General features: G+C 41.6%; 1 long non-coding RNA gene across 1 annotated transcript; it reads left to right on the forward strand.

Moving 5' to 3' along the window:
* Positions 1 to 1876: 1876 nt before the first annotated feature.
* Positions 1877 to 25921, forward strand: LOC133227409 (uncharacterized). The gene is made up of 3 exons (XR_009729808.1): positions 1877 to 2025; positions 21855 to 22075; positions 24991 to 25921. It is a non-coding gene; the product is annotated as an uncharacterized LOC133227409 (long non-coding RNA).

Raw genomic sequence — 25921 nt, forward strand, 5'->3', positions numbered from 1 at the left:
CCATTGGGCAGTAGTGCTCCAGATGATCCATATGTATGGGCCTCACACACCTCATCCCATCCATTGAATTCGTCCTTTGAAACCCAAGGTGAGAATCAAGTATGCTTTCATCATATTTAGCAACATGTTTTTAAACTTACTCTGGGCTTTGGAAGCTAAAAGGGCAATAAACTAAAACACAAAATAAAATCAACTTTGACCATGCCTCTCAGCAATGGTTTCTCCTCAGGGAGAGAAACATTGACCTTGAGTACATTAGGAGAGCTAAAGAGCTGGGGCCAACCTTGGAAGACATCCGCGTTGGCAAGAAAAAAAGAATCTTGGTTTGCCAGAAAAGATATTGCAATCTGTCCCTGGGTCACGTTTGCTAATCCTTGTGAATGCTTATGAAACATCTCTGGTCTCAAATCTGAATAATATAAAAGAACTGGGACCCAGGAGCATGCTATAGGTGCCGCCTCCTTGAAAAGAAGCACTCATGCCATGAAAAATCACCAGCTTTCAGCCCCCCAAATCTTCTAAAAGCATTAAAACAGCCTCTAGTTTGATTCTTGTAGATGCCCCTGACACGAGTGGAAGAGTTGAGAACAACAGAATATACAGAACAGAGTATTCAAAATAATAATTTAATTCAATTAGTGTCCGTGCCGCACTGATACAGCTAGTTGAACAACATCAATGTTCAATTTTTAAAATATTAGCAAAGAGGAGGGGCTGGAGGGAGGCTCAAGAAGGAGGGGATATATATATATATATACATATACATATACATATACATATACATATATATGTGTATATATATGGAGAAGGCAATGGCAACCCACTCCAGTACTCTTGCCTGGAGAATCCCATGGATGGAGGAGCCTGGTAGGCTGCAGTCCATGGGGTCTCTAGAGTCGGACACGACTGAGCGACTTCACTTTCACTTTTCACTTTCATGCACTGGAGAAGGAAATGGCAACCCACTCCAGTGTTCTTGCCTGGAGAATCCCAGGGGCGGCAGAGCCTGGTGGGCTGCCATCTGTGGTGCCGCACAGAGTCAGACACGACTGAAGCGACTTAGCAGCATATATATATATAGGGCTGATATATATGGTTATCACTTTGTTGTATGGCAGAAGCCAACACAACGTTGTAAAGCAATTATCCTCCAATTAAAAAAATATATTAGCAAACTGGATTTTGAAGACATTTTTATCAAATAATCCACTTCAGAAAACCTTTTCAGATATGCAGATTTTTTAAAAAATTATTTCTTCTGGAAGAATTCTATTGGCTGAGGTGGTTTCCCTGGCATCTCAGGTCAGTTCTATCCTAGAGGTAAAAAGTAATGATTCAAACTGGTTTCCCAGCACAACTGAACAAGAGCTGTCGTCAACATATTGAATTTTTCACATTTCAACCCGTTGTTTTAGCACTGTGCAGACATAAACGTTGACATCACTCCTTAGAGGAGCACCATCTTGCCTGATGGCCCCATAGTTTGGAAGGAAGGTAATGACAGACACTATGAGAAGTATGTGTTGGATAGATCTAATACTTAATGTGTTCCATGAGATGCTTTGTGTCTGAGCTCCACCAGCTCTCATCAGCTAACTCCCCCACCCATTCACCCACAATCATAATTCCTCTCTCTTTGATAACGTGCCAACACAGGGAGAGGCAAGGGTTTGGAACAAGAGCATCTGAAGTGGAAGAAAACACAACGGGCCTCTCACTTTCCCTCTCTAACCGCAACAATTGGAGAAGACTTTGGCCTGAAAAAATCTATCTGCTACTAAATGGTACCCAGATGGAAATCACAGCTGTTCTCTGGTACCAGCTGTACCTATGCCCATCCATCTTCAGAACACGCCTACGGCTGAGCAGGGAGAAAAATTGGGTTGACAGAGCAGTTAAAGAGCCTCTCTTTTCTTCTGCGCACTTTTCCTTTTATCTTTCCCCTTCAGTTTCAGAGTTTCTTGTTCTCACCTTCATGCTGTGGCAGTGCTGACAGAAGAAAACTTCAGTTCTGGAAAACCAGTGGTGAGTAACAGCCCCAGGCTCTGAATACCTAATGCCTATTGTATGTGTGTGTGGGAGGGGCGACAGGAGGGAGGGGGAGAATTTGGTTGAATAGCCTGGGTAGGAAGAGGACCTCGTGATGATGACCCCAGTGCCTCCAGAGAGTATCTGACTTTTGATACCTGTCTTCTAATTAAATCCAAACATCTAATATGCACGGCCTCTAGGAATGCATTGTTCAAACAGATTCGATTCCTGCCCAGAGTCTTTTCAAGCCACTGACCACTTTGAACCTAATTAGAAAAAGCAGAGGACACTGGAGACATTTAATAAAAGGAATCGGGTTGCTGCTTCATCTTCATGACCTGGGATTTATAAGGGAATTTCACTGGCTTTGTAGCAATGTAAAATAAATAGACATTAGATGATGACAGGGAAAACAAAATTGCTGCCAAAGCTAAAAAGAGCTTGGCAAAAGAAGAAAGAACTACTACATAGTCAGTCATTATTTACTGTACAAACCTTTTCATAAAGCATAGAAGAGAGATACATAGGAATAATGGGCCCTTGCTAAAAGATGAAAAGAGCTTTCTATAGCTACATTATCCCCTTGTCGGAGGCACAGACTCGTCCCAGTGGTTACACAATCTTATTGTTCTATTCAACCATTCAGAAAGCTGAATGAACACCCCTGCTCTGGAAATTTTAAAGACTGAAATAAATAGTCCACGCGTTTCCAAGGAAAAGAATAAAACTGTAATGGATGGAAATGACTAATTAATTCATTAATCCTCGCAGACTGCCATGGTCCACTGCATATGGTCTCACCAGTTAATTAGTTTTTTTGCTTGTCATGCTAAAACGTAAATAAGCGCTGTTACTTAACCTACCAGCTCCTGACAAAGCAATCCAGCTGTTCATTATTTCATGTAAAAGGAGGAATGCTTTGCTGTTTGGTGGTGGTGTTATCTTTGAGATGTGTGCAAAATAACGTGACCTGAAAAAACCATCTTAAAGAAATGGTTTGATTCTATGCATTCCCCCTTCTTACCCCAGGAAACAGAAATCCTGTAGCTTCTTTAATAAAGATGTGTCCACCCAATCCAACAATAGGGAATTAATTTTAAATGTTAGCGAAGAAAATTTTATTTTCTTTAAACTGTAGCGTGCTCATAGCTATGGAGCACTGTAACTATAAACTTGATCTAAACAAAAGATACACAATGGAAAGATCTGAAGAAGCAAGGTACATTTTTGATGAATGCTAACAAGAGTCTATCTTGCCACTAGGTTGCATTTTGATAGCTAATGTCATAGGTAGACTCATTTAGCCTTTCCGTGTGTGTGTGTGTGTGTGTGAGTGTGTGTGTGTGTTAGGGAAGGAGATTTGTTGCCTGGGGTGAAAAGTGGGAACAAATGTGTTCCTACAGCATCTGAGAAAACTGGCGGAAGAAAGTGAAAAATGTATCCAGGGAAATGCGCAACAAAGGGACCATTCTTACAAAGGAAAGAACACTGACCCCAAAGCTGTACTGATATATGGTACCCGAAGCAGAGCAAAAAACTTTAACTGTAGCGAGCAAAAAGTGGTGGATTCTAATTAATCTTACTTTCGAGAGCAATGGGGCCTTGTACAGACCATTAACTGAGTACCCACCCTGACTTTAAATCTTTAAGACCTCAGGGTCTTGAGCAAGACATCTGCCCTTCCTAAGCCACTACTTCCTCGACAGGAAAATTGAGAGACTAACACCTCCTGCTTCACAATATCTCAGTTTCAAAGATCAAATACCAAAATTATGGGAAATTGTTCTGGAAGCTGTAAAGCCCTGTATGAAGATGGTGTTTAATTGACTATGATAAAGAAGCATCACATATAACCAATAAATGAATGTTTCAAAGAACATGGAAAGAGTACTCAATATTACAACAATCTTAAATACAATTTAGTCTTTCTTGGAGGGTTTAAAAAGTATTTTAGGAAGCCACAATATCTCTTTCTGTTAGGAATAGGAATCAAGTACAGAAATAGCCAACCAACTTGTATGGCAAAAATTAAAATTCTGATGATTTCATATATGTGGTTGTTTGAAATATCAATTATCAGGAGCTACTCTAGCCCATTATGCCTTTCAACTGTATCATCTAAGTTGTATAAGAGATATTACTACTAAGTCACTTCAGTCATGTCCGACTCTGTGCGACGCCATAGACGGCAGCCCACCAGGGTCCCCCGTCCCTGGGATTCTCCAGGCAAGAACGCTGGAGTGGGTTGCCATTTCCTTCTCCAATGCATGAAAGGGAAAAGTGAAAGTGAAGTCGCTCAGTCATGTCCGACCTTTAGCATGGACTGCAGCCTACCAGGCTCCTCCATCCATGGGATTCTCCAGGCAAGAGTACTGGAGTGGGGTGCCATTGCCTTCTCCACGATAAGAGATATTAATCACCCATTAAAAAGAATGACAGAACTATATCAATTGACTGCGAAAATTTTCACAAGATAGTACTGATTGAGCAATGTAAGAGGGAGACATGAGTTTGGGGAAAACCAGAGATGCTGTCCATTGGAGAAAGATGCCCTTTACTCAAGATGCTTTATTTCCATCTGCCAGGATATTCTTATAATATATAGCCATCTGATAGAAAATTGTTGTAATAAATAGAAAACCCTTCACTGTCTGCAATATGATTGGACTTCTATTAGCTGTGGTGCCCTTGTGCAGTGCACAACCCTCCCAACCATGTAGGGTGACCCTGAGATGTTCAGTTTTACTTTTTACACTTTCATTTTGTGTTATATTTACTGCAAAATTTATGAACTACCATTTGCAACTTGAAAAACCAATGTCACTTTCAATGTTTGAAACAAGTATTAAAAGTGTATTAGTATTGGAAACCATCCAGGTATCCACAATAGGGGATTGGTTAAGTTAATTACATATGTTCATTTACTCAACTACTTAGAAACCTATTAAAATGGTGAGGCAAATGTATATAATGTTTAAGAGGGAAAAATGAAGTAAAAAAACATATGCATACTGTGTACAAGACAGCAAAAGAGACACTGATGTATAGATCAGTCTTATGGACTCTGTGGGAGAGGGAGAGGGTGGGGAAGATTTGGGAGAATGGCATTGAAACATGTATAATATCATGTATGAAACGAGTCGCCAGTCCAGGTTCGATGCACGATGCTGGATGCTTGGGGCTGGTGCACTGGGACGACCCAGAGGGAGGGTATGGGGAGGGAGGAGGGAGGAGGGTTCAGGATGGGGAACACAGGTATACCTGTGGCGGATTCATTTCGATATTTGGCAAAACTAATACAATATTGTAAAGTTTAAAAATAAAATAAAATAAAAAAACATATGCATAGTATTCTAGATAGATGTTGACAAAGGATGGATAGTTAGATAGCCCTGTTTATTTGCGGAATAATCCTGGAATGAGACGCAGCACGGAGGTGATTCATGTATGGCTGGCGCATGGGTAATTTTTGCCTTTATATTTATGCATTTCTATATTTGTTGGACTTTTTATAATAATCAAAAATTGTTTCTGTTGGGAATTTTGTCAGTTAAGTTGTGCTGGAGAAAATGTCTGTCTCCTCCCATTTAAGCAGAAGGACCTTTGGACAACCCAGAGGATTATTTAATATTTAACTTAGCAAACCAGTTAAGTCATTGGCAGAGCTTCTTAAGAGTCTGAGTCTTGCTTTCAGTAAGCATCCAGGTTGACTTCTATGTGTGTTTTCTATTAGTTTAGTTCTTAACCATTTTCCCCAGGATAGTAGAAAAGAAAGAAACTTGTTGGGTTCAATGAATGGAAAGGAGTCAGAGGAAGTTGACAAAGGAAAGCGGAGCATACACGTTCTCTGTCGGTGGTGGCGCCCAGCTTAAACATGGTTCCCTATGTTATCTCTTTATTCACACCATACCTGTATACCCTAGCATGTTTCTGAATGTTTGCGATCATGGGAAATACAAAAATGAGCAAGATCCAATGCTGCCCTCAAGGAACTTACAATTCATTTTCTGTCCAGACAGTCCAGAAGCTTCCAAACACAGATTGACATGGACCAAGAGGATTAGCAGAGGACCAACTGTTTTCAAAATAACCACTCATTGCACTGAAATCAATGAATCCTTTTTGAGGCATAATTCTATTTTATACAAGGGACAGCCCTTAAGACTAGGAAAAATAAGTCACCTGATTTACAGACAAAAGTTGACAATCTTCACAGGGCATTGGAAATAAAGATCTTTATTCTCAGTTTATAAGTGAGCATGAACTATAGCATGTGTGCGGCTGCCTCTCTGCAGAGCTGGCAGTAAGCAGGCAAACCCTTAGTGTCAGGGGAGAAGGCAGAATGGAAAATATAGTGAGAAGTGGAGACCGCTAATGGAGAGAGATGTTGAATGGGTAAGCTCTCATCTGCACATACAGAAGCCTTCACGTGGTTATGAACAAAGGGTGATTGCAAGACAGTTTATTAATTGAAAGTAACTGTTCTCATCTTGGTGCAATGGCTTGATGTTGAAAAACCAAGCACATGATAAAAGGACATGCACAGTCAGCAGAGAAACCTCAGCTTTCAAAAATCTGCCAGGAAGAAAAAGTTTAGAATGGATTTGTTTTCTGGCTCCTCACAACAAATTAACCACCAAGGGACTCCCAAGGAGCTGAATAAGGAACCAGTCTTTCCCTCCCCCTCCTTCCCCACCCATTCCGCAGTCTTCCCCTCTCCATCTCCCTATCTCTTGCCCTTCTGGCTACTCATATGTGCATGGTGAGCAAGTATCCAAAGAAGTGCTCTATTTTTTGTCCTCTTTCTCATGCAGCAACTAATACTTGAAAAAGCAAAACGAATTCCACACATCCCATACCCTAGAACTAGGGCTTACTATAAAACAAAACAAAAATTAGATTTCTCATTTATGAGTCATTTTTCCCATTGTTAAATAAATACGATTTGCATTCAGCAGATGTGTCCATGAAGTGACCGTGTGGGTATATTGAAGACTGGGTTTCTTACCTGCTTTGTTCCTGGGTTCAGCACCAGGTTGATAATTTGCACATTACACAATATGACTGCACTGAAGGTGAAAGTGTTAGTCACTCAGTCTTGTCTGACTCTTTGAGACCCCATGGACTGTAGCCCGCCAGGTTCCTCTGCCCAAGTTCTTCAGGCAGGAATACTGAAGCAGGTTTCCATTTCCTTCTACAGGGGATCTTCCTGACCCAGGAATCAAATCCAGGTCACCTGCATTGCGGGCAGATTCTTTACTGCCTGAGCCACCAGTGACTGCATTGAGAGACCTAATTGGCTATACTGGCCAATTCCTTTGTGAAAAAAAGAAAAAATAATAATTTGCTGCTGGAAACTACTGTTAAATGTGTGTGGTGAAGTGTTCTCCAGTGGAATACATTGCTTTTAAAAATACATATTTATTTATTTAGCTGTGCTGGGTCTTAGCTGTAGCATGCAGGATGTTTTTTGGTTGCAGCATGCAAACTCTTAGTTACAGCATGTGAGATCTAGTTTCCCAACCAGGGATCAAACCCAAGCCTCCTGTATTAGGAGCATGGTGTTTTAGCTACACGACCACCAGGGAAATCCCAAGATACATTGCTTTGAGCCTCCCAGAAATGAGTCCAAAGTATCGTTCCATGATGTAATAATTACGATCACAAAAATCTTTATTTCACTAGGAATATTTGTCTTTGAACCAAAACAGTGCTGGACTTAGACAAAAGCCACACATATACACAACACATCCTTTGAGATCCAGCCCCTCCAAGTTTTCTCTCTTCTCTTAGACACATATACTCTCTGCCAGGATGTGAGTTGAAGTCAATGAGGTACCTTCTTAAGATACTAGTTGTTGGTAAATGATGTCAAAATGTGTAAGAAAAGACTTCAATCAACCTTCTCTCTATAAATGTTCTAAGCACTAATGAAAGGCCAGGGAAGTAGCATTGTTGAAAACCTACATCATGTTTTCCTCTCTTGAATGAACCAGTCTCCTCTGCAAAAGACAGGAGCGTCAGCCCAGAAGGAGGCAAAACTAAGCATTCTGGAAATGCAGCCCTGCCAAGAAGTCATCTGTTCTTGGTGTTGGAAAAACTTCAACCATATTACATGTCTTTTCCAAACAAGTGTTTGAGGGCTCTGGAAAATTCTTCCTGGGCCACAATACAGAATAACTGAAGGACGTAATTTGGTGTCTACCGTCCATTTGTCATCCCGATGTTAGTTCCGATCTTTTAGCTTTGGAAATCTATAATCACATCACTGGACTTCCCATTTGAGAGACTTGGCTACAGTGAGCAAGAAGGTAGATTTTCACTTCTTTATTTGATATTACTATTTTAGTTTTTTGCGTTTTTTTTTTTTTTTTCCATTTTCTTCCCAGAGTTAACAGGAAAACAAATTCTTTCAGGGGAGTTCTAGAACTGGCTTCATGGTTTTAAAAGGAGGAAAAGGACTTGTGAGAAGCGCAAGGAAAGGGAAGATGGAGCCAGGGTGGGAGGTGGAATGGAATGAATAAATGCCACCAAACTGAGCACACTGGGCAAGCCCACAGTGGAGATCAGCCCAGGTAACATGTCACAGTGACCCTGAATTTGCTCTCTGTGCATTTCATCACAGACGTACATGTGATTGTTTTGTTTTGCTTTGCTTTAATTTGGCCACACCACATGGCATGTGAGATCTTAGTTCTCACATCCCAGGATCAAATCCGCAGCCCCTGCATTGAAGCTCAGAGTCTACACCACCAGACCACCAGGAAAGTTCCACTCATACAATTTTTAGTGCTGAAATGAAAGTGAAGAAAAAGACTATTTTATAAACCTCGAGAGCAAATGATTCCCCTCGCTATTTTTTTTTAAACCATGAATAGCATTCAGTTTTTCTATTAAATGCATTTAAAACAAAAGAGAAATTCTCTCCAAGAAGGCACAAATTCTAAATCCTCTGATGCTGGAAACAAGGTTGAACAACACGAAAAATCACCCCAACAGCTGTTTCTATACAGCAGCTCTTAGGAAGGGAATCTCACGGTGTCACTTAACCAGCTGTCATATTGGGGAATAGTAAACGTACCAATTGATGTATTGTTCCTGGGAGGTGGGAAGAGTAGGGGTTTATTTGGGAAGAGAGGGAAGAAGGGTCAGTGAATTACAGCTCTAACCTGTGAACAGTGGTTGAATTGTTTGGGGTGTTGATTCAAAATCCTACAAAGGCCCCATTATCCTTATTCTCCAGGTGATTGTACACCTGACAAATGGTAATGGCAACATTAGCTGACCTGCGAGAGTCCTCTAGACTCTAATGTGTGCCAGTATTAAGCCTGATAGCCTCTCTCTCTCCCCTATTTTGATAGCTGCCTGCTGTTTAAGCAAAGCACTGGGTTTCCTGACAGCTGAGGCCCAGGTGGCCTCACTATCAATCTAAACAAGCTGACGTGAAATTGATCTTCCAGGGTTGGGACTTGGGGAGCTGGTGTCAACAGAGCGTTCCACCTTCAGTAAAGATAATTCTTTCATCATCAAGGGCGATAGGAGGAAGGACTAAGGAGAGCTGACACAGGTGTCCAAGTTACCCACTTGTATTTGCTTTTTAAACTCCAATTGTGATGACATCACCCTATCAAAGAGCTGTGTTTGTTGATGTTTGTTTATGTGGGTTGTCAGTATATAACCATGCACAATTATAGCTGGATCAGCCCTCTATATTAAAAAGATGGGAAAATTGAACCACAAAAGAAACTCTTTGGGCAAAGAAATGTTGATGGAAGCAAACAAAGAAAATGCAACCTGGATGGAAATTTCCAATAGTTTTAAAAACAATCCGGACAGTGTGGGCAGACTAGTGGTTTGAAAAAATACATATGTGTGTTAGTTGCTCTGCTGCTGCTGCTGCTAAGTTGCTTGAGTTGTGTCCAACTCTGTGCGACCCCATAGACGGCAGCCCACCAGGCTCCGCCGCCCCTGGAATTCTCTAGGCAAGAACACTGGAGTGGGTTGCCATTTCCTTCTCCAGTGCATGAAAGTGAAAAGTGAAAGTGAAGTCCCTCAGCTGTGTCCGACCCTCAGTGACCCCATGGACTGCAACCTTCCAGGCTCCTCCGTCCATGGGATTTTCCAGGCAAGAGTACTGGAGTGGGGTGCCATTGCCTTCTCCAGTTAGTTGCTCAGCCATGTCCAACTCTTTGTGACTCCATGGGGTGTAGCCCACCAGACTCCTCTGTCCATGGGATTTCCCAGGTAAGAATACTGGAGTGGGTTGCCATTTCCTTCTCCAGGGGATCTTCTTGACCCAGGTATCGAACCTGCAAGTGTTCTGCAAGAGACTTGCAGCCAGACTCTTTCTCATCTGAACCACCAGGGAAGCCCTGTTAATTATCCCACCAATAAAATCCAACCAACAGAATAAGTAATCCAGGAATAATTTTCTATTTAGGTTTTCAAATCAATATGTGAAAATTTTAGTAGACTTATTTTAACCAAGTTTGGCTTAGGATTGTCTTAGGTTTGGCATTTCATTCATCTTTGGGGAGGAATAAGGAATGATGCTAAAGCTGAAACTCCAGTACTTTGGCCACCTCATGCCAAGAGTTGACTCATTGGAAAAGACTCTGATGCTGGGAGAGATTGGGAGCAGGAGGAGAAGGGGACGACAGAGGATGAGATGGCTGGATGGCATCACCAACTTGATGGACATGAGTTTGAGTGAACTCCGGGAGTTGGTGATGGACAGGAAAGCCTGGCGTGCTGCAATTCATGGGGTCGCAAAGAGTCGGACACAACTGAGCAACTGAACTGAACTGAACTGAATGTACATTCAAAATAGAAGTCAGAATGACCTTTGTGTTTGACTAAACCTAGCATAGTCAATTGGACTATAAAGAAAACTGAGCACCAAAGAATTGATGGTTTTGAACTGTGGTGTTGGAGAAGACTTTTGAGAGTCTCTTGGACTGTAAGGAGATCCAACCGGTCCATCCTAAAGGAGATCAGTCCTGAGTGTTCATTGGAAGGACTGATGTTGAAGCTGAAACTCCAGTACTTTGGCCACCTGATTCGAAGAACTGACTCATTTGAAAAGACCCTGATGCTGGGAAAGATTGAGGGTGAGAGAAGGGGATGACAGAGGATGAGATGGTTGAATGGCATCACCAACTAATGGACATGAGTTTGAGTAAACTCCAGGAGTTGGTGATTGACAGAGAGGCCTGGCGTGCTGCAGTCCATGGGGTCTCAAAGAGTCGGACATGACTGAGCAACTGAACTGAACTGAACTGAGCGTAGTCAATAAGGGGGAAAAAAAAAAAACCTTTGTAGAGAGAAAATGAATTGTACTCATGAGTTTAGTTTGGTGGCATGAATGGGGCCATTTCTTTTTTGAATCTCACTGAGTTGGAACTGCTAGAAATGAGGCATGACCTTGCGCTGCAATACAGGAACAGCTAATTCCTTATCTATAAGAGTTGTCCTGAGATTAGGTTAGATCTTCGAATCAGCATGAAAACTGATTAGAAAGTGAAAAATCAGAAAAGCAATGGGCTCTTTCATTTATACAACACTAGAATGAGTTGTTGTTGGAGAAACCCAACAAGTTTTTTCCACTTAAAGTACACTCGGAAAACATCAGACTATAAAGACAAAAAAAAAAAAAAATCTACATTTAAAAACCCAACCCAGTGCACCAAAGAGCATCTTCCAGTTTGGAAAATGTGAAATTAGCATTAGAAACTGTGTAGATTTTGCAGAAGAGCTGTGCATTCGCTATGAAAGATCTAAGACACACATTATCCCAGGCTTGGTCTATGATTCTGTGTGGCCTGAAGCTGAACATGCAAATTCTTTGAGCTACAACTTAATTTTACCTCTAAAAGTCAATGGGAATATAACAACAAAGAACACTACAAATGTGGGAAGAGTCTTGCTCAAATGACTGGGGAAATTGGTGGCTGAGCACTTCCTGAAGAATAAAATGAAAACACGATTTGATTATCTTGTTCCCACATATTTCAAACAAACTACTAAACTCTGGTTCCAACCTAACCAGATGAACCTTTCCAGAAACATTTCCTAGATCTTGGTGAGGAAATATTTTGGGTTAGGAGAACTAAAGGCACCTCGTTTCTTTACTTCAGTCAATGGCACTTCATCCTCTACACATCGGGTAGCATGCGATTTTCTACCACCACCTTGAAAGCATCAGAGGCCACAGTATCTGGTGGCACCACAAACTAAGTGAAAACCAGATAGTTTCTACAACACAATTCTTCTATGCTGTAAGAGAGATGACGGGCATGGCTTCTTAGTAATTTGCCTAATTTCATTGTGTTGTCTTAGTGGGTAACACACCCACTAAGAAAGTCCTAAAAAGTGCTGTCAATATAGGAAAAATCCACATAATAGATCAAACTTCAAGCACTATTTAAAATAGTCATGACATGGAAGTAATCTAAGTGTCTCTTGACAGAGGAACAGAAAAAGAAGCTGTGGTGTGTATATATACACACACAATGGAATATTACTCATAAAAAAGAATGAAATAATGCCATTTGTAGCAACATAGGTGGCTGCTGCTGCTGCTGCTAAGTCACTTCAGTCATGTCTGACTCTTAGCGACCCCATGGACTGCAGCCTACCAGGCTCCTCCATCCATGGGATTTTCCAGGCAGGAGGACTGGAGTGGGGTGCCATTGCCTTCTCCGAACATAGGTGGACCTAGAGATTATCATATTAAGTGAAGTAAGTCAGAAAGAAGCAGATAATTACAATATGATATTACTTATTTGTGAAGTCTAAAAAAATGATACAAATGAACTTGTTTATAAAGTAGAAATTAACTCTCAGACATAGAAAATAATCTTATGGTTAACAAAGAGGCAGCAGTGATGGGGTGCAGCAATAAATTAGGAGTTTGGGATTAACAGATACAAACTACTATGTCTAAAACAGATAAGCAACAAGATTCTACTGTACAGCACAAGGAACGATATTCAATATTTTGTAATAATCTATAGTGGGAAAGAATTTTAAAAAGATATATGTATATATGTTTAACTGAATCACTTTACTGTATACCTAAAACTAACACAATGCTATAAACCAACTATATTTTTTAAAAATTAAAATCAACCAATGTAGCACTGATTATCTTCTTCTGATCTCTGCTTTACAGAGGACTTGAACTAGAGCTATAAGTCTTCTGGATCAGTTCTGCTCAAAAGCACTTGTTCTTTATATATATACAATAAAATGTATTAATGTCTCTTTTTTGGACACCATAAAAGTTCAAAATATGTGATCTAAGTGAACATTTCAGATAACTTGTTTACCACTATATTCTAGAATCAAGTTCAGTTCTTGACTAGTAGTAAATGTTCAAAGTAAATAATTCAGGCTTTGTCCTTTTAACAGCATAAGTTGTTTTGAATCTTAACCATTCTTGGCACGTACATCTTAAGGAATAGGACATTCTAAATGTAATTCCATGTTTTGTCAACAAGTGAAGTTTACATGGAAAGCCTCCATCGTTGAATCATGCTATTGTGGTGATGACTTTAGAGATTCTTAGGCAGTACAAGACCATTTTCTCCTATGCTGGATGGTCTGTTCATAACATCCTTTCATCCTTTCATAACATTGAATCCAGGAGGCTGCCTCTCTCAGGGTTCTGCCTCTCTCCACTCATCATCCATCTATTTCATAAATATTTATTGAGCACCTGCCTCGTACTTTTGTTGCTGTGTTGTTTAGTCGCTAAGTCATGTCTGATTATTTGTGACCCCGTGGACCATGGCCTCCCAGGCTCCTCTGTCCTTGGGATTTCCCAAGCAAAATACTGAAGTGTGTTGTCATTTCCTTCTCCAGGGGACCTTCCCCTGGATCCCCTAGGGATCAAACTCGTGTCTCCTGCATTGGCAGGTGGATTCTTAACTGCTGAGCCACCAGAGAAGTCCACCCTACATTATTCCAGGTCCTAAAACTCTTAAAGGTTTTATTCCTACAGTGCTTGGATTTTATGATAACAATCTTCCATGCTGCTCAGAATCTCTTCTAACTTATATACAATTTTGTGTCTGTGTTCAAAATGACTGAAGTTTCTACATTTCCAAAATCTAGGTTATTGTGGCATTCCTGGAGTTAATCTTCTTGCTTAATACTTGTCCCCTCAGCTGACACACTGCTCTCCATCACATTCTATGTCTTTGCTGCTAATGATCCATAAGTCAGGAAGCTGTGAAAGTTTCCCTTCCTCTGTAGTGACACCAGCCCAGTGCCGATTCTGAAATTGTATCTGAAAAATATTTGGGGTTGGTGGAAAGTTATAACTGAGTGGGATCTGATTTTTTTAAAGCCTCAGGCCTCACATTCATATAACTCAAGAATACTAACCTAGATCTTTCCAGATTGTTGCTCTGATTTCAGGCTCAGTGATGTGTTCTCAAATTCATTCCCCCATCAGTACCATTTTGCTCTCATGCATGGACCCAATTCATGCTGAGCCCTGACAGGAGGTGCATGGACAGCATGGTGGGGCCAGGCAAATTTGAAACAGCCCATTGCCCGTTAACTAGTTTTAGAAACAACAATGAAACAGGAAATAACAAAGCATGATCCTTGAATTAGTACTTCAGCAAAAATACTCAAGAGTTTTTCCACAGTCTGTAAATTGCTCCAGCTGTGTTTTCACGGTTTATGAAACTGAGAAAGGCAAACTCTAGAGACAAATTAAAATGTTGGATCTGGTCAGGGATGATTTTATAATAAAGGTGCTCAGTTATATGGTATAGTCTATGATACACACAGAACTATAAGCCAAGTCTACTGAAAATACAAACAGTTTATGCATTGTCCACCCAGAGGGACAAGGACTGGCATATATCAACACACAGATCAACCCAAATAATAAGATCTGTTTTATTGCTATGTTCTACCAGGAGAGGATGGAGGTATAACATTTTATTATGAAACGACTAATAGAAGGAACAGGAACACATAGGGATGGGCTCACTTTGGAAGGAAATGAATCGTGGATGGGGAGTGCCACCTTTTGGCTATTGGATGGTTTGACAGTCTCTCTGTTTAAAGAAAAAATTATTTTTGGCTTAGTGAATCGTGAGCTTTGCAATCTAATTCAGAAATACTTCTAAAAGCTCTTTTCCAGGTATCTCTGGGTCTCATCCTTTTTGAAATCAGCCTTGTTAGACTACCTCATGCTTTGCCCATTCAAATACTTCCGAAGAGGTTGACGTGAGCTATTTATTGCTCCCTATCACTTCCCAGAGTACCAAAGATGTAGCCAGAAAAACCAAGACAACATTGAAAGGCAGGGTACATTTTTAAGTTGCACTGCACTCCTGGCTGGGATGGCACAGAAGCAACAAATACAGAGTCTGATGGAGCTAACACAGTCCTTAGAGTCTCATAGCCCTGAACTTAACCCAAGCTATGACATTTGGGAAGAGATTTATTGTTCCTGGTTGGATAAGCATGGAGTTTTCCAGAGAAATAAATTAAACGTACAAGTAACACAAATACCATGCAGGTAGTGATGCATGTCACAGAGGCTCCCCACCTCAGGAAAATCTAAAAATAGTCACATGGGTGCCCATTAACTTTGGCAATATGAAGAGATGTTGGAGACTAAGAATTGACCAAAGTCGTGGGTCACCAAGCTATAGTGAGATGGAGCGTAAAGCTTCCACCTTCACATATGAGGCTTCTAAAGAGCTCAGTGAACAAGAGTTCTTCCTCTCACCCTAGACAAGGCAGAACTAGTGAAAAGAGCCCACACTGAAGAGTCTTCCCTCCAGAAGAATTTCCTAGGAGCCCCAGAGATTTCCCCTACCATGAATAGATTCTTAAAAGGAAGCATCAACATTTTGAGATCCCATTGCCCCAAGAGAGTACAGACGGACTCCATAGAATCAGAGCGCTGAATTACATGCATGGGCTGAGCATACTCCCCGTGTCCTCAAGGGTTTACAAGACCCTTATAAGTGCTCTATGCTTTGCCTCAGTAGAGGCTTCAGGGAAAAACATCACAACAGCCTGAAAGACCCTGCTCCCATATTCCTGTAGGTAAGGAGTTAGAGGTAAAGCATGAGAAAATCAAAGGCACAATCCAGGCAAGATAGAACTGAGGGCTTAGATGCCAAGGACAGGCTTGAAAGTAACAGGTTGGGAGGACCGAGTCTAGTGTTTGGTTTGTATCACACACTCAGAAAATGTTTCTTCACCATTCCTTATTCCTTTCTTAAGTTTCCCAGGTCGCTCAGTGGTAAAGAATCCACCTGCCAATGCAAGAGACACAAGTTCAATCCCTAGGTCAGGAAGATTCTCTGGAGGAGAAAATGGAAACTGCTCCAATATTCTCACCTGGAAAATCCTCTGTGTGGTCACAAAGAGTCAGATATGACAGAGCACACAGGCATAGCATGGCACCTCACAGCTGTAGGCTCTGTTCATGGGCTCTTTTTCGTTGGTAAAGAACCAGGTTCACCATCAGACCTAGGACAACAAGCTGCCCAGAGGGCACAATGAACCTGGAAATCCACTGAAGGAAATGTATTCATTCTACAAATACTTGCTGAGTTCCTATTATGTAAGTTTCCTACGAAACTATCACCTCCAATGTATCATCTCAGTTAATCCCCCAAACAATCCAGTGTTGTTTTATTGCTTTATTATCATCCCCATTTGATGAATAAGGAAGCTGGAGCTCAGAAAGGTGAAATTAAATCTAAACCCAGAAAGAAATGTCCTTACCGTGTCTGCAGAATGGAAAGAATAGGAGGGCAGGGAAATAAACAGGGAGAAGAAAATCTGAAAGGATAAGCAAGGTGGAGGTTTGAGAAAGACCAACAGTGATTGGGAAGCTGAAATAAAAGCTGGGGCATAGCAGATAGAAGTGTTCTAGATGAGTTAAACATAGCTAAAAATCCTCCAAAAGTTATTTTTTTTAATGTAAGAAAAAATAAGGTATTCATCACCGAAAACATTTCTACTTCAGATTATTTTGTGCCTTGTGGTTTACACAAAATGTTTGCATCCCTTATTTGACCCTCCCATCCAAATATGAAAAGTGGGCAAGAAAGATAGCACAGTCGCCATTTTGCAAGTGAAGGAATCAAGGTTCGAAGCGGTGCAATCTCCTGACTAGGGTTATACAGTTGAAGAGTGGGGGGCATGGGGTTCACACTGGGTGTTGCACTTGAATTCAGTATTTTTTATTTTACAATGTTTACACACCCTGGAAAAGCCAAGCAAGCTCAAAGCTGTCATTTACAGGTGTAGTTAAAATAGATGGTTAAAAAGAGACTCAACCTCATGCAAGCCAATATTGTTATGCATTTTTTTTCTCCCAGAGAAACAAAGTACTAAAGGGTAGGAGATCAAAGGAGAACAGTTGAGTCACAGCCACATGTTGAGAAACCAAAGCCAAAGGCTTTTTTTGGATGGGACTTTGGTCAGCATCTAAAACATAACAAACTAATTATTAATTTTTATTCAATTCTGGTTTTTCAATTGACGAATTTTGTTCCAGATGAAAATGTGCATTGTAGCAAAAATGTAAAACATCACGTCATTGTCTTATTATTCTCTAAAAGAACAAATTTCACCTAGGGAGAGATTATAGACAATTTTTTTCAAACACGTTAGGTATAGATTGTGGATTGTATTAGAGGCAACTTGCCCTTCCAAAAGACTAAGACCACTCTCCAATTTTACACCCAAGAGACAAAAAAAATAAATTAGAATAAATTATTGATAAAATAAAAATTATTGGAGGAAAGTAACTAAAAGTAAGTTTAAGAAATAAGATGCAGAATTATTATTAATTATTGCAGTCTTTGGAAACTCAGTGTGCTGTTAAAGAGTACCTCAAGGCTACAATACCAAAAGGAAAGGAAAAAAGATGGTGGGAGGAAAAATGACCATTTCTAAATTTAAAAGGAGTTTGGTATCAGGAGATTAATAGAGCTGTCAGTGTGATCGTACTCAGAAAGCTGGCAAATTTCCAACTGGAACTGACACATTCAAGATATAATAATGGTTTTCTGGCTTCCTAACTAATTTGAACTTGGCTCTATTTTTTTTAATAGCCTTCATTTTTTTTAGAACAGTTTTAGATTTTCAGAAAAATTGAAAAGACAGCGCAGAGAGTTTCCATGCTTCCCACACCCAATTTCCCCTATTACTGGTGTCATACAATATATGGTACATTTGTTGTAATTTGTGACCAATGTCAGTACAGTGTTATTAACTAAGTCCATTGTTGATTCACATTTCCTTAGTTTTCCCTAAAGTCTTTTTCTGTTCCAGGATCTCATCCAGGACACCACGTTACATTTAGTTGTCATATCTTCTTAGGCTCTTCTTGGCAGTGACAGTTTCTCTGACTTTCCTTATTTTTAAGGACCTTGACAGTTTCAAAGAGTACTGGTCAAGTATTTTATAGACTGTCCCTCAGTCAGGATTTGTCCGATGTTTCCTCATGATTAGGTTGTGCTCCTTGGAAGAAAAGCTATGACAAACCTACACAGAATATTAAAAAGCAGATACATCATTTTGCTGACAAAGGTCCATATAGTCAAAGCTATGGTTTTTCCAATACTCATGTACAGATGTGAGAGTTGGCCCATAAAGAAGGCTGAATGCCAAAGATTTGATGGTTTGGAACTATGGTGCTGGAGAAGATTCTTGAGAGTCCCTTGGGTAGCAACAGAGATCCAACCAGCCAGTCCTAAAGGAAATCAATCCTGAATGTTCATTGGAAGGACTGATGCTGAAGCTGAAGCTCCAATACTTTGGCCACCTGATTCGAAGAACTGACTCAGTAGAAATGACCCTGATGCTGGGAAAACTGAAGGCAGGAGGAGAAGGGGACTACAGAGGATGAGATGGTTGGATGGCATCACTGACTCAATGCACCTAAGTTTGAGCCAGCTTTGGGAGATGGTGAAGGACAGGGAAGCCTGGCATGCTGCAGTCCATGGGGTCACAAAGAGTTGGACACAACTGAGCAACTGAACAACAAACGAATTTGGGAAAGGAAAACTAGAGAGACAGGTGGCATTTTCTTCACACAGAACAGGGCACACACTATCATGATGCTGTATCTCAGTTGATGGTAACCTTGAACACCATGCGGAGGTAGTGCTTGTCAGGTTTTTAGTCCGTTTTTTCCACTATATGCTTTTTCTTTTTCTCTTTCTCTCCCCATACGGTCCTCTTTGGAAGGAAATCACTATGTGAAGCCCACAGTTAAGGAGTGGAGAGCCATGTTCTTCCTCCTTGAGGGCAGAATACCTATATAAAGGATTTGAGATTTTCTGCAGGGGTTTAGTTCTCCCTCCTATTTACTTTTTCAATCATTACTTGTATCAATATGGACTCCTGTATATTTATTTTATCCTTTGTGTTGTAATTCAATGCTACTCTATTTATTTTGTTGCTCCGATTGTTCCAAATGTTTTCAGTGTCCCTTCAACCAAGGTAGGGGGTTTGAGGAGGTGTTTTTGTTTTTTTTGGTTACTCTTGTTGTTGCTTTAAGTACTGCTTCACTTTCTGGCACTATAAGATGCTCCAGGCTCATCTTATAAACAGTCATCCCTAGGTATCCAGGGGATATTGGCCCAGGACTCTCCAACCCCTTGGATGCCAAAATCGGCAGATATTTAAGTCCTTTATAGAAAATGATTAGCATAGTTGGCCCTCCATATTGGAGGGTTCTGCATCTGAGTAGTCAATTAATTGCAAATCTGCAGTTGATTGAATTATCAGTGATGAAACGAAGATCCAGCTGCATTTCCTACCCAGCCTGAGAATCAGCCATTTCTCCAAATAGCCCTGGCTCTTTTTATTGGAGGATAATGTCAGGAGCCAAGCTCAGAATGCTAGGCATCCTCGTTGCTACTGGGCTGACTTGGTTCTATATTTAATGTCAGTTGAAGAATTTGTAAAATATTATTGAACATTCACTGTGTGTTTAGAACTGTATTGAACTCCCAGCCGTGATTAAGACATTCATTATTTTCCCTCATGAAGTTACATTTTGGTGGAGTTTAAGTGGAAAATGAAAGGAAAAATATTAGATTATTAGTTTATTAGAAGGTGATGAGTATATCTGAAGATGAAAACCCAAAAAGGGAGTAAGGGAAGGGACATCGCAATTTTAAATGAAGTAATCAAGGAGGGCCCCCCCTAAGGAAGGTAAGTGGACTAAAGGAGTCACATAGATGTCTGGAGTAGAAACATTCCAGGAGAGGGAAGAGCTAGTGCAAAGGCCCTGAAGCAGGAGCATGCCTGGCATATGCACAGAATGGATACGAGGCCAGTGTTTCTGGATCGGAGAGCAGAGCAAAACAATACAAACTGAGGTCAAAAAGGTGATGGTGTGGTGCTGCAAGGGATTAGGGAAGGGATGCAAAGCATGCAGAGCAAGTCAGCCATTGCAAAGGCCTTGGCTTTGCTCTAAGAAAGAGGAAAGGGAGATGCTGGAGGATTTACACTTCTTGGGTAAAGATAAATGTGTGCATGTGTGCTCAGTTGTATCCAAGTCTTTGAGATCCCATGGACTGTGGCCCACCAGGCTCCTCTGTCCATGGAATTTTCCAGGCAAGAATACTGGAGCTGATTGCCATATCCTACTCCAGGGGATCTTCCTGACCCTGGGATTGAACCTGCATCTTTTGTGTCTCCTGAACTGGCAGGCGATTCTTTACCAGTGGCACCACCTAGGAAGCCCAAACATGGAACCTGCCAGTCAAAGTACAGTTTTAATTTTCAACTTGTGCAAGGATCATGAAAAGACATGACTCCAAGCCAAGCTGAAGAATGCACCGAGAAGGGGTTCCACATTTACCAACATGGCAGTAGTGGGTAGTAATGAATTCATCCTGAGAAATTCTAGGGGTCTTTCTTTGTCCTGGGGTATTTTTGTGAGTTCCTGAAGGCAGGGTGGGGGGTCTCCCTGGTGGGGAATTCCTAGGTTCTGTCTTCAAAGATTTGAAAAGGAGCAGGTATCCAAAACACACCCCCCAAACTCCTCCAGGATACTCAGGAAAGAGGTTTCACCAGCAGCCTTATCATTAGAGTGTTTGGTAAACTGATCTAAAGATTAAGAGTGGGTTTTACTGGGTAAGGGGGAAATCCACTTGGGATGCTAAGGAACTTCAATGGAAGAGCACACAGGTGGCAGATGCTGCCAGCCAGCTTGCAGCTTGCCATATCTGTCTCATTTCTTATTCTCTTTCCCTCAAATTCTGCATTCGTTTCTTTTCCTCTGTTCTTTCTAAGACTCCTCTTGTCTATTGTTACCTAATCAACAGGACTTCCCTTATAGCTCAGTTTGTAAAGAATCCCCCTGCAATGCAGGAGACCCTGGTTTGATTCCTGGTCAGGAAGATCCACTGGAGAAGGGATAGGCTACCCACTCCAGGATTCTTGGGCTTCCCTTATAGCTCAGCTGGTAAAGAATCTGCCCACAATGCAGGAGACCTGGGTTCGATCCCTGGGTTGGGAAGATCCCCTGGAGAAGGGAAAGGCTACCCACTCCAGCATTCTGGCCTGGAGAATTCTGTGAACTGTATAGTCCATGGGGTCACAAAGAGTCAGACACTACTGAGTGACTTTCACTTTCATGCAAAAGTAACCTTGACCCTTTCCTCACACAATACATAATAATTAACTTGGAATGGATCATAAATCTAAACAGAAGATATCAAACTATAAAAGCCTAAAAAAAAAAAGCAAAAAACTTCCTGCAATTAAAATCAGCGCCACTGTCCTTTTCACACCCTTCTTTTCTCTGCCTCTCTTAGAATGCCCTAGGAAGCACAGGGCTGAAGCACTAACAGAAGAGAGATCAGACCCATTTCCCCGGAACTCTTCTGAGGCTGGTGACCTCTATTAAGTTGCTCAGCCTCTCAGCCTCAAACCTCTCAAGTGCTCAAGAAGGGGGTGCATGGAAAACATCCAGTTCAAAGGCTTACTGTGAGATTTAAATGAACTAAAGAATGTAAAGTGCCCAGAACATGGCATGGTAAGTACTAAGCTTTTGCTAAATTTGACTTGCCTTTTCAAACCTTCCCCCATTTTGCTATAATATAAAGTCTGTGGATATAAAGACTGTCTTGTTCATTTCTGTTTCTCCCTCCAAATCTCGCAGTGACTTGCACTAGTAGAGACTCGAAAGCTGTTAGCTGAATTAGTGGATTCATGAGGCTTATAGTATCACCTCATATATGTTTAAGGCAGAACACACGCCCACACACCTACACACACGCGCTCATGGGAATCAGGCTGTACCTGACTGCACGTGTTGTTGACTTACTCTGAAGCTTTCCACAGCTCCACAGCAAGTGGGAGTTCAATAAATGTTGTTGACTGACTGATAGCTCAGACTCCATGAGAGATGGACAACTCTCAACATCCAACAGTTACCACCTGTGACTCCCAAAACAACTGCCTTACTCCACACACAGGGCAGCGAGGCAAAACCACATACTCCAGTTGCCGTTGCTGTTAAGGGCACATAGATTTTAGCCAGAACTCACATGGGCTGGGTTTCTGCCTCATCATGTGCTTTTCAGCTTCTTAATTAAAATGGAAATTGAATGTGCATATTGTAAATGGAACAAAGTCAAAATGATGAATGAACTGCCACCGAGAGAACTGCCACTCTGCAACCGCTGGCCCTCTCTCTCTTAGGGAGGACTTTCCAAGGGCTGCCTGTTGGCCTGTGAGATGTGGTAGAACAGAGGCTGCCCAAGACTCCCGGAAACCAGTGTCTCAGTGCTTGCACCCAGCCTGGATTTACACGCTTCCCTAGATTGACTGTCTCCATATTGATTGGGGGGCAGGGAGTAAAGCGCCCCTGACAGTTGACTTTCCTGGTGGCTCAGACAGTAAAGTGTCTGCCTACAATGTGGGAAACCCAGTTTCAATCCCTGGGTGGGGAAGATCCCCTGGAGAAGGAAATAGCACCCTACTCCAGTACTCTTGCCTGGAAAATCCCATGGATGGAGGAGCCTGGTAGGCTACAGTCCATGGGGTCGCAAAGAGTCGGACATGACTGAGCGACTTCACTTTCACTTTCAAAGTGCCCCTGACAGTTGACTTCAGAGCACAACAATAAGGCCTTCCAGAAGGGACTGCGAGACTGCAGAGAAAAGGCCTGGATGGGTCACACCAAGGCTTAGAAATCTAAGAAATGTGTAGAAATGATGCTGCCACCCAGCAGTACCCTTTCCTGGCAACTGCTTCCGCTTAAACAGTGACAGCTGCACTCGGGTGCTGGGGAAACATTGCCTTCTTGGCCATCTTGGGAGTGCCCTTTGAACTAAACATGCTTCATAGGTAAGTTCTCAAAACGCACCGGGTGTCTGAGTAGTGAAAGGAAGTGGAGCTTATGCTGAGAGGGGTGGGACGTAGATTTCCATATTCTTCCTTCTAGGCTAATTCTGATGTTAGAAGCAGAGCCAAGCCAACAGCCAAGGTCTGAGGCCCAGTCTCTTCCACCTCGGTCTTGCTGACAATCAGGGAACAGCAAACAGGAAAACACTACAACCAGACAAAGAGACAAGAGGGAGACAGGTGATGGGAGTTCATTTTGGCTGGTAGATCTCACACTGTTGCCCTTATAATCCCCTGGAAACTTTGTAAGCATCTGAATGGCCACGGTCACCTCTATGATCAATTAAAAAAAGTCAGATCTTTTGGAGCAGGTCCAACCATCAGCATAGTTTCAAAACCATTCCATGTGATTCCTGAGTGAAGTCAAGTTTGAGAACCAGAACTTTGGGCCGTCAGGGTCTACCAGAATGAAAGAGGTTGGAAGAAGGCTTTGCATGGCCTCATTGGCTCCAAGCCCCTGGAAGCCAGCTGAGGCCATCAGCATGCCTCACCCCAGAGCTGACACACATCTGTTGGCACAAAGCCCATCTGTTTCTGTGTTGCCAGGGGAGGGCCAGGGTGGGGGGAACCGAATGCTCCTTGGAGCAATTTGCTAAAAGGGCTGATTTCACTCTGTGCCATCAAAAGTTTAAACATGTCAGCTGAGGCTATTTGTTTTAAGACAACGGACTTTAGTAAGAATAGACTGGAATAGGTCTCTACTCAGCTCCTAAGGACAAAAAGCAACTGTTGCACCACCATCAGCGGGAGCCTCTGATGCCAAAGGTTTGGTAAAGGCTGGGTTTAATTGTTTCTAAGGAGAACAGGAAATATTTATTTAGGATTAGTGGCAGCTGCTCCAATGGTACAGCTGGGGATGGTGGAAGATATAATTAAGGAAACTGTTTGAGGGAGGTCTGGAAAGCCACCAGAAGGCACAGGAGCCTTGAGAGAGGCTGTTTGCATCGGCTTCTTGTGTGTGGGCATTGCAGTGTCAATAGACACTTAGAAAAAGATAAATACGCAGTCTAATTAGCAGCTGACTTGAGGTGGCAGGATCAAATACAGGTAGAATCCCATTATAGCCTCCACCACAGGTCCTCAAAATTGTTTTGATGAGTGAAATTGCATGATAATAAGTACATGTTGGAAATTATCACTCATATCTCCCTGTCTTTTCTCACCACATTTCTTACCTAGAATGCCCTTCTCACAGAGAGGGAAGGGAGTGGCCAGGAAACTTACTATCACCAAAAATCTGCTAGAACTGTCAACAGTAAAAGAATGGAGCTGTGCAAATTATGAGCAGAAAGTTGTGGTTCCATTTATCCTCTAGACATGTAAATGTTGAATCATTTCAGCATGAGAAAAAAATAAAACACTTCCTCTGCTTTGCAAATAGGTTCATCTGTACTGTTTTTCTAGATTCCACATATCTGCAAATTCTCCCACCAGGTCTTAAAATAGGCAACTGTACATAGTCCTATCAGAGAACTCCTATAAACTTAAATTTTTTGTAGCATCTTTTTTTTTCATAGTTTGCATGTTTTATTTATTTTGTAGAAAAGGAAGCAGAAAACAGTGAGGTTGATGAAAATGTTCCAACAACAGGAGAAGCAACTGAAGGTGAAGCAGCAGAAGGCATTGCAGGGTCCACTGAAGTACTGTGGACATCCCCAACTGGCATGTACTCAGAGCATGTTGTTACTGATCCTTTGGGATCTATAGATCCCAGGAGACCTCTCACCAGTGCATCAGTCAAAGTATAAAAGTGGATCAACAACTGAGAAAACCAGATAAGTGCATACATAAAAGGAACCAGAATGATCTCAAGCAAAAGACCTAAAATTCATGTCTAGAAGACTATAAGAATTAACTAGCAACTGCTCAGAAGTATCCTTGAGTCTTGCTGTTCAGCCCCTCAGTTGTGTCCAACTCTTTGCAACCCCATGGACTGCAGCACGCCAGACCTTCCTGTCCTTCACCATCCCCTGCTCAAACTCATGTCCATTGAATCAGTGATGCCATCCAACCATCTCATCCTCTGTCACCCCCTTCTCCTCCTGCCTTCAGTCTTTGACAGCATCAAGGTCTTTTCTGAATCAGCTCTTCACATCAGGTGGCCAAAGTATTGGAGTTTCAGCTTCAGCATCAGTCCTTTCAATGAATATTCAGGATTGATTTCCTTTAGGACTGACTGGTTTGATCTTCTTGCAGTCCAAGGGATTCTCAAGTCTTCTCCAACACCACAGTTCAAAAGCATCCATTCTTTCGTGCTCAGCTTTCTTTATGGTTCAACTCTCACATCCATAATGACTACTTTAAAAACGATAGCTTTGACTATATGGACTTTGGCGGCAAAGTAATGTCTCGCTTCTTAATATGCTGTCTAGGTTGGTCATAGCTTTCCTTCCAAATGTATTTTAATTTCATAGCTGCAGTCACCATTTGCAGTGATTTTGGACCCCAAGAAAATAAAGTCTCTCACTGTTTC

This window comes from Bos javanicus, chromosome 16, assembly GCF_032452875.1.
Source record: "Bos javanicus breed banteng chromosome 16, ARS-OSU_banteng_1.0, whole genome shotgun sequence".
Lineage (NCBI taxonomy): Eukaryota > Metazoa > Chordata > Mammalia > Artiodactyla > Bovidae > Bos > Bos javanicus.